We start from the raw sequence: 7,860 nt of genomic DNA, 5'->3' as shown, positions 1-7,860 counted from the left end.
GTCCGCTGTCGAGGCTTTACTTTAATGACTGTCTTGAAACATCGGGTGCTGGTGGTCAGGGAAACCCAGTTGGGTAAACCAGAGTTTTATCCCTCAGAGGTCAAGATCCTTCTCCCAGTTCCTCTTTGGCTGAGTACTATGGGGTACATAATCTTTCCAAACATTGCCTAGGTTTTACCATCTCCTAATGAGTTATTTAAAGAAATGTACCTTTAGTTGTACTCACCTCCCTTTGTTCTATTGAGGCAGAAAAGTCTCTTGGACTGAATGCCTTTGGGCTTGTGCACAGTTTGACTCTGTGGGTCAGGTGGCCCCTTCCTTCTCACTTCCTGTCAAGCAGCTGTGACTTTTTACACTCCATTATTAACTACTTCAATCTTTTCACTTTGGTCTCCCAGCCAGCTGCCTTTCTTTCATCCCAAGTCAGTTTACATTTAAAGCTAAATACTGTATTCTGAAAATGGACCACTGGACTTTCCATTTCCCACACCATCAGATCCCATGTTGAAGACAGAAGAGAAACCCTCTTGTGTGTCTGGAAAAAGGGGAAAGTAACCCTTATGAAATGAATTCAAGAGTATTTCTGTGCTCTGCCTGATTTCAAGGGCAAGGACTTAAGTAGGGCCTAAGTAATATGGAGGCAGGGAAACATCTAACTCCAACCCCTCTAGCTTTCCTGTCTTACAGAAGGAAATCCTGACAGTGTTTGTGAAGTTCACACAACAAAGGCACAGGCCCTGGGAAAGCCCAGCTTTACTCAAAGTACTATGAAGGTCTGCTCTCCCTTTGCACTTTACCTTTATGTCCACAGGGATCCTGTGTAAGTACACAAGATTGTGGTGAAAGAACTCAGATACTGATGCCATAATCTCATTATGCCCAGATGCTAAGTGAGAAGGAGTTTCCAGGAAAACCTAATGATGAAGGCAAAAGGACACTAGAGGAAATAGAAACATTGACATCTATGGCTACAGTAAGCAGGAAGTATAGAAGAACCCATAGCCACTGGAAGTAAATCCTCATACCCAAGGCCTACTTACCACAGTGTATTGCCCAATCCATCAAAATCCAGCTTCCATCAAAAACATGACCCCAAGGCCTTCCAAAAGGCAAGAAGGAATAGTGTGAAGAGACAAATCCAGGAGCACAGCTGTTATGGGCAGCCATGGCAGAAAACACTCTTTTGAGTCCAAATTTAAAATCTAACGAGAGCTTTACTTACTTGGCCAGGGACTGTTACCCACTCACAGAGACTCAAGCTCTGTGGGAGAACAGCTGCTTCCTGATCTGTTCCTTGAGAATTTATGGACAAAAACCACAACTCAGTGGCTTGCTTAGTATCAAGTAAGTAAGCCAATCACAGAAATTAAAACATGAATTAGCAGGACCTGTGGGCTCTAAGTAGGACTGGAATTTTCCAGTCAGCAAGCAAGTAAGCATCAGAAGCTAAAAAAAAGCAATTAGCTTTTTTTTAAAAAAAAAAATTATTTATTTATTTTAGTCATACATGACAGTAGAACGCATTTTGATATGTAATACATACATACATGGAATGTACCTACATCAATCATATTGTCTATTCTGCTGCCCTTCCTATCCTCCCTACTCCTCCCCTCCTCTGCCATCCTTTCTCTCTATCCAATCTAATGTGACACACTTTTTAAAAAATTTTCTCATTACAACATCCTATATGTATTCTGTATAACAATGAGGTTCTCCTTCCATCCTCTGTGCAACTCTCCTTCTCTCTCTTTTTTCCTCCCACCTCTCTTCTCTATTTAGTGGTAGTCTTCTTCTCATGCTCTTCCTCCCTACCCCATTTTGAGTCACCCCCCCTTATATCAGAGAAGACATCCGGCATTTGTTTTTTAGGGATTGGCTAACTTCACTTAGCATAATCTGCTCTAATTCCATCCATTTGCCTGCAAATGCCATGATTTTATTATTTTTTTAGTGCTGAGTAATATAAATGCCACATTTTTTTAATCCATTTATCTATTGAAGGACATCTAGGTTGGTTCCACATTCTAGCTATTGTGAATTGTGCTGCTATAAACATTGATGTGGCTGTGTCCCTATAGTATGCTCTTCTTAGGTCTTTTGGGTATAGTCCAAGAAGGGGAATAGCTGTGTCAAATGGTGGTTCCATTCCTAGCTTTCCAAGGACTCTACATATTGCTTTCCAAATTGGCTGCACCAATTTGCAGTCCCACCAGCAATGTATGAGTGTACCTTTTTCCCCGAATCCTCGCCAGCACTTATTGTTGTTTGACTTCATAATGGCTGCCATTTTTATTGGAGTGAGATGGTATCTTAGTGTAGTTTTAATTTGCATTTCTCTGATTGCTAGAGATGGTGAGCAATTTTTCATGTATTTGTTGATTGATTGTATATCCTCTTCTGAGAAATTTGTGTTCAAGTCCTTGGCCCATTTGTTGATTGGGTTATTTGCTTTTTTGTTGTTTAACATTTTGAGTTCTTTGTATACTCTAGAGATTAGAGCTCTATCTGATGTTTTAGGGGTACAAATTTGTTCCCAGGATGTAGGCTCCCTATTCACCTCGCATATTATTTCTCTTGCTGAGACAAAACTTGTTAGCTTGAATTCATCCCATTTGCTGATTCTTAGTTTTAACTCTTGTGCTATAGTTGTCTTATTAAGAAATTTGGGGCCTGCCCCCACGTGGTGAAGATTAGGACCAACTTTATCTTCTATTGGATGCAGAGTCTCTGGTCTGATTCCTAGCTCCTTGATCCGATTTGAGTTGACTTTTGTGCATGGTGAGAGAAAGGGATTCAATTTCATTTTCTTGCATATGGATTTCCAGTTCTCCCATCACCATTTGTTGAAGATGCTATCCTTTCTCCATTGCATGGTTTTAGCACCTTTGTCTAATATAAGGTAGTTGTAATTTTGTGGATTTGTCTCTGTGTCCTCTATTTTGTACCATTGGTCTACCAGCCTGTTTTGGTGCCAGTACCATGCTGTTTTTGTTACTATTGCTCTATAGTATAGTTTAAAATCTGGAATCGCGATACCACCGATTTCACTCTTCCTGCTTAGAATTACTTTAGCTATTCTGGGTCTCTTGTTTTTCCAGATGAATTTCATGATTGCTTTTTCTATTTCTGCAAGGATTTTCATTGGGATTTTGATGGGAATTGCATTGAATCTGTAAAGTGCTTTTGGTAGTACGGCCATCTTAATAATATTAATTCTACCAATCCATGAGCAAGGTAAATCCTTCCATCTTTTAAGGTCTTCTTCTATTTCTTTCTTCAGGGTTCTATAATTTTCATTGTAGAGCTCTTTCACCTCTTTTGTTAAGTTGATTCCCAGGTATTATATTCTTTTGTGAATGGAGTAGTTGTCCTCATTTCCATTTCAGAGAATTTGTCACTGATATACAGAAATGCCTTTGATTTATTGGTATTGATTTTATATCCTGCCACTTTGCTGAATTCATTTACTAGTTCTAGAAGTTTCTTGGTTGAATTTTTTGGGTCTGCTAGGTACAGGATCATGACATCGGCAAATAGTGCTAATTTAAGTTTTTCTTTTCCTTTATTTATGCCTTTAATTTCTTTCATCTGTCTAATTGCTCTGGCTAGTGTTTCAAGAAGTATGTTGAATAGAAGTGGTGAGAGAGGGCATCCCTGTGTTATTCCAGATTTTAAAGGGAATGTCTTCAATTTTTCTCCATTTAGAATGATGCTGGCCTGAGGCTTAGCGTATAGCTTTTACCATTTTGAGGTAATTTCCTGTTATCCCTAATTATTCTAGAGTTTTGAACATAAAGGGATGCTGTATTTTGTCAAATGCTTTTTCAGCATCTATCGAGATGATCATATGGTTTTTATATTTAAGTCTATTGATGTGATGAATAACATTTATTGATTTCCATATATTGAACCAGCCTTGCATCCCAGGGATGAATCCCATTTGGTCATGGTGCACGATCTTTTTGATATATTTTTGTATCCAATTTGCCAGAATTTTATTGAGGATTTTTGCATCTAAATTCATTAGGGATATTGGTCTGTAGTTTTCTTTCTTTGAGGTGTCTTTATCTGGTTTGGGAATCAGGGTGATATTGGCCTCATAGAATGAATTTGGAAGTACTCCCTCTTTTTCTATCTCCTGAAATAGATTGTAGAGTACAGGTATTAGTTCTTCTTTCAAGTTCTTGTAAAACTCTGCTGTATATCCATCCGGTCCTGGGCTTTTCTAGGTTGGTAGTCTATTGATGGCTTCTTCTATTTCCTCACTTGATATTGGTCTGTTTAGGTTGTTTATATCATCCTGACTCAATCTGGGTAGCTCAGATGCCTTAAGGAATTTGTAGATGCCTTCACTATCCTCCATTTTATTAGAGTATAGGGTTTCAAAACAATTTCTAATTATCTTCTGTATTTCTGAGTTGTCTGTTGTGATGTTGCCTTTTTCATCCCATAAGCTAGTAATTCGGGTTTTCTCTCTTCTTCTCTTTGTTAGCATGGCTAGTGGTCTATCAATCTTATTTGTTTTTTCAAAGAACCAACTTTTAGTTTTGTCAATTTCTTCGATTGTTTCTTTTGTTTCTATTTCATTGATTTCAGCTCTGATTTTAATTATTTCTTGTCTTCTACTGAATTTGCTGTTGATTTGTTCTTCTTTTTCTAAGGCTTTGAGGTGTAGTGTGAGGTCATTTATTTGTTGGCTTTTCCTTCTTTTAAGGAATGAACTCCATAAAATGAATTTTCCTCTTAGTACTGCTTTCATAGTGTCCCAGAGATTTCGATATGTTGTGTCTGAGTTTTCATTTACCTCTAAGAATTTTTTAATTTCCTCTTTGATGTCTTCTGTAACCCTTTGTTCATTCAGTAGCATATTGTTTATTCTCCATGTGATGTAGGATTTTTTCTTTCTTATTTTATAATTGATTTCCATTTTCATTCCATTATGATCAGATAAAATGCATGCTAGTATCTCTACTCCTTTGTAAGTGCTAAGATTTGCCCTGTGACATAATATATGGTTTATTTTTGAGAAGAATCCATGTGATTCTGAGAAGAAAGTGTAACTGCTTGATGTTGGGTAGTATATTCTGTATATATCAATTAAGTCTAAGTTATTAATTGTATTATTGACCTCTATGGTTTCTTTATTCAACTTTTGTTTGGAAGATCTGTCCAGTGGTGAGAGAGGTGTGTTAAAATCTCCCATGATTATTGTGTTGTGGTCTATTTGACTCTTGAACTTGAGAAGAGGTTGTTTGATGAAGTTAGCTGCACCATTGTTTAGGGCATATATATTAATGATCATTAAGTCTTGTTGGTGTATGATTCCCTTGAGCAGTATGTAGTGTCCGTGTTTATCTCTTTTGATTAACTTTAGCTTGAAGTCTATTTTATTTGATACAAGTATGGACACCCCTGCTTGCTTCCGGGGTCCATATGAGTGGTATGATTTTTCCCAACCTTTCACCTTCAGTCTGTGTATGTCTTTTCCTATCTAATGAATCTCCTATAGGCAGCATATTGTTGGATCTTTTTAAAAAATCCATTCTACTAGCCTATGTCTTTTGATTGGTGCATTTAAGCCATTAACATTTAGGGTTACTATTGAGATATGGTTTGTACTTCCAGCCATATTTGGTTATGTATGTTACTTAACATGATTTGCTTTTTCTCTATGATTAGTTTTTCCTTTACTGTACTACCTCCTGCTGTTGGTTTTCATTGTTATTTTTCATTTCCTCTTATTGTAATGTTTTGCCAAGGATGTTTTGAAGAGCTGGTTTTCTAGCTGCAAATTCTTTTAACTTTTGTTTATCATGGAAGATTTTTATTTCATCTTCAATACTGAAGCTTAATTTCACTGGATACATGATTCTTGGTTGGAACTCTTTTTCTTTCAGCATTTGAAATATGTTGTTCCAGGATCTTCTAGCTTTCAGAGTCTGTGTTGAAAGATCAGCAGTTATCCTGTTTGGTTTACCCCTAAATGAAATCTGCTTACTCTCTCTTGTGGCTTTTAAGATTCTCTCCTTATTCTGTATGTTGGGCATCTTCATTATTATGTGTCTTGGTGTGGATCTCTTATAATTTTGTACATTCGGTGTCCTGTATGCTTCTAGTATTTGGATTTTTCATTCTTTAAGTCTGGGAAGTTTTCTAGTATTATTTCATTGAATAGATTGCTCATTCTCTTGGTTTGGACCTCTATATCCTCTTGTATCCCAATAACTCTTAAGTTTGGTTTCTTTATGTTATCCCATAATTCTTGGATGTTCTGCTCATGATTTCTTAACTTTCTCACTGAGCTGTCTGTGTTCTTTTCAAGTTGAAAAACTTTGTCTTCGTTGTCTGAAATTCTATCTTCTAAGTGTTCTACTCTGCTGGTAATACTCTAATTTGAATTTTTAATTTGGTTTATTGTTTCCTGCATTTCCAGGATTTCTGTTTGTTTGTTTTTTTTTATATCCTCTATCTCCCTATAGAGTTGATCTTTTCCTTCTTGGATTTGTTTATGTAATTCATTGTCAAAATGATCTTTCATTGTCTAAATTTTCTGTATAATGTCTTCCTTGAGACTCCAGATCATCTGAAGCATGTATATCCTGAACTCTTTATCTGACATTCCATCAGCTGCGGATATTACCTCATCTAATGTTGAATTGACCTGTATTGTTTGTGGTCCCTTTTTTCCTTGTCTTTTCATACTGCTCATGTTTCTTTCTAGCTTTGTGAAACTGTTGTGTTAATGGTTTTCCCCTTATATATTTATATTGTTCTTGTATAGCTCCAAAATCCCTCTTTTGTGGAGAAAGACATTGTTAACAGTTCCCAATATACAGTACATCATCTAAGCACAAGTTTTCATTATTAATACATTTATAGTTAGATTATAAGTCTACAGATATTGGTTTTAATTATTATTTAAGAATATAGTCATCAGTTTCATAAAAGGCATACCATATCTGGTGGCATATAGAAAACTTAATTTCAGATGAAGGATATTTTACTTAGAGGGAAAGTAGTGAGGGTATGAGGTTAAACTAACTTTGGAGAACTCTAACCAATAGACTGGTAATTTATGGAAGAATGCATAGACTTAACCTCCTATCTGTATTTAGATAGTTACCCTATGTATAGATAGCAAAAGTTAGGAGGTTGAAAGTGGGATAGAGGGAATATGAATGAAGAAAAAAAATAAATAACAAGGAAGAAAAGAGAAATAAGAGAGAAGAAAAAGGAAAGTAAGATAGAAATAAAGAAAAAAATGGGGGGAAGGTGGGGTATATGCAATTCCTCTATATTATATGGTTTTGGTGATTCGGTTGTTCATGCACAGTTCTTGGTTTCACATATGTTGAGGTTGTGAAAGAAAGAGAAGAAAAGAGAGAAAGAGAAAAAAAAGTCTCTCAGAACACTGTTTTCCTTGCTTCCAGTAGGTGGCGTTGTCTATTCCTACCTTGAGCCTCTGTGTTCAAGGTGGCGGATATAGCCAGTGTGAAAGGACATGAGCTTCCACCTGTATCTTCCCTACTCTAATCTCTGAGGTGGGAAACCAGGTGCCTGTACAGTTGTTGTTCTGCGTTGATAGCTACAACCCCCAAGCTTGTGGGAAAATTTCTTGAGTTATCACAGCTAAGGGTGGGGAGGTTGAAACCGGGTACCTGGATAAGCCACAGAACTGTGCTGGTAGCCACACCCCCTTTGATGGGTTTTAAGGGTTGATGGGCTTCCTCTGGGATAGCACTCGGGGCGGGGCCTGGCTTCCTCCTCCAGTCTGGCTTGGCACTGGGCTTCCTCCTCCTGTCTGGCTTGGTGCCGGGCTTCCTCCTCCCAATTAGCTTTTTAATTCAATTGACCACA

Source organism: Ictidomys tridecemlineatus, chromosome 15 (genome assembly GCF_052094955.1).
Source record: "Ictidomys tridecemlineatus isolate mIctTri1 chromosome 15, mIctTri1.hap1, whole genome shotgun sequence".
In the NCBI taxonomy this organism is placed as follows: domain Eukaryota; kingdom Metazoa; phylum Chordata; class Mammalia; order Rodentia; family Sciuridae; genus Ictidomys; species Ictidomys tridecemlineatus.
This window is presented reverse-complemented; position numbering follows the sequence as displayed.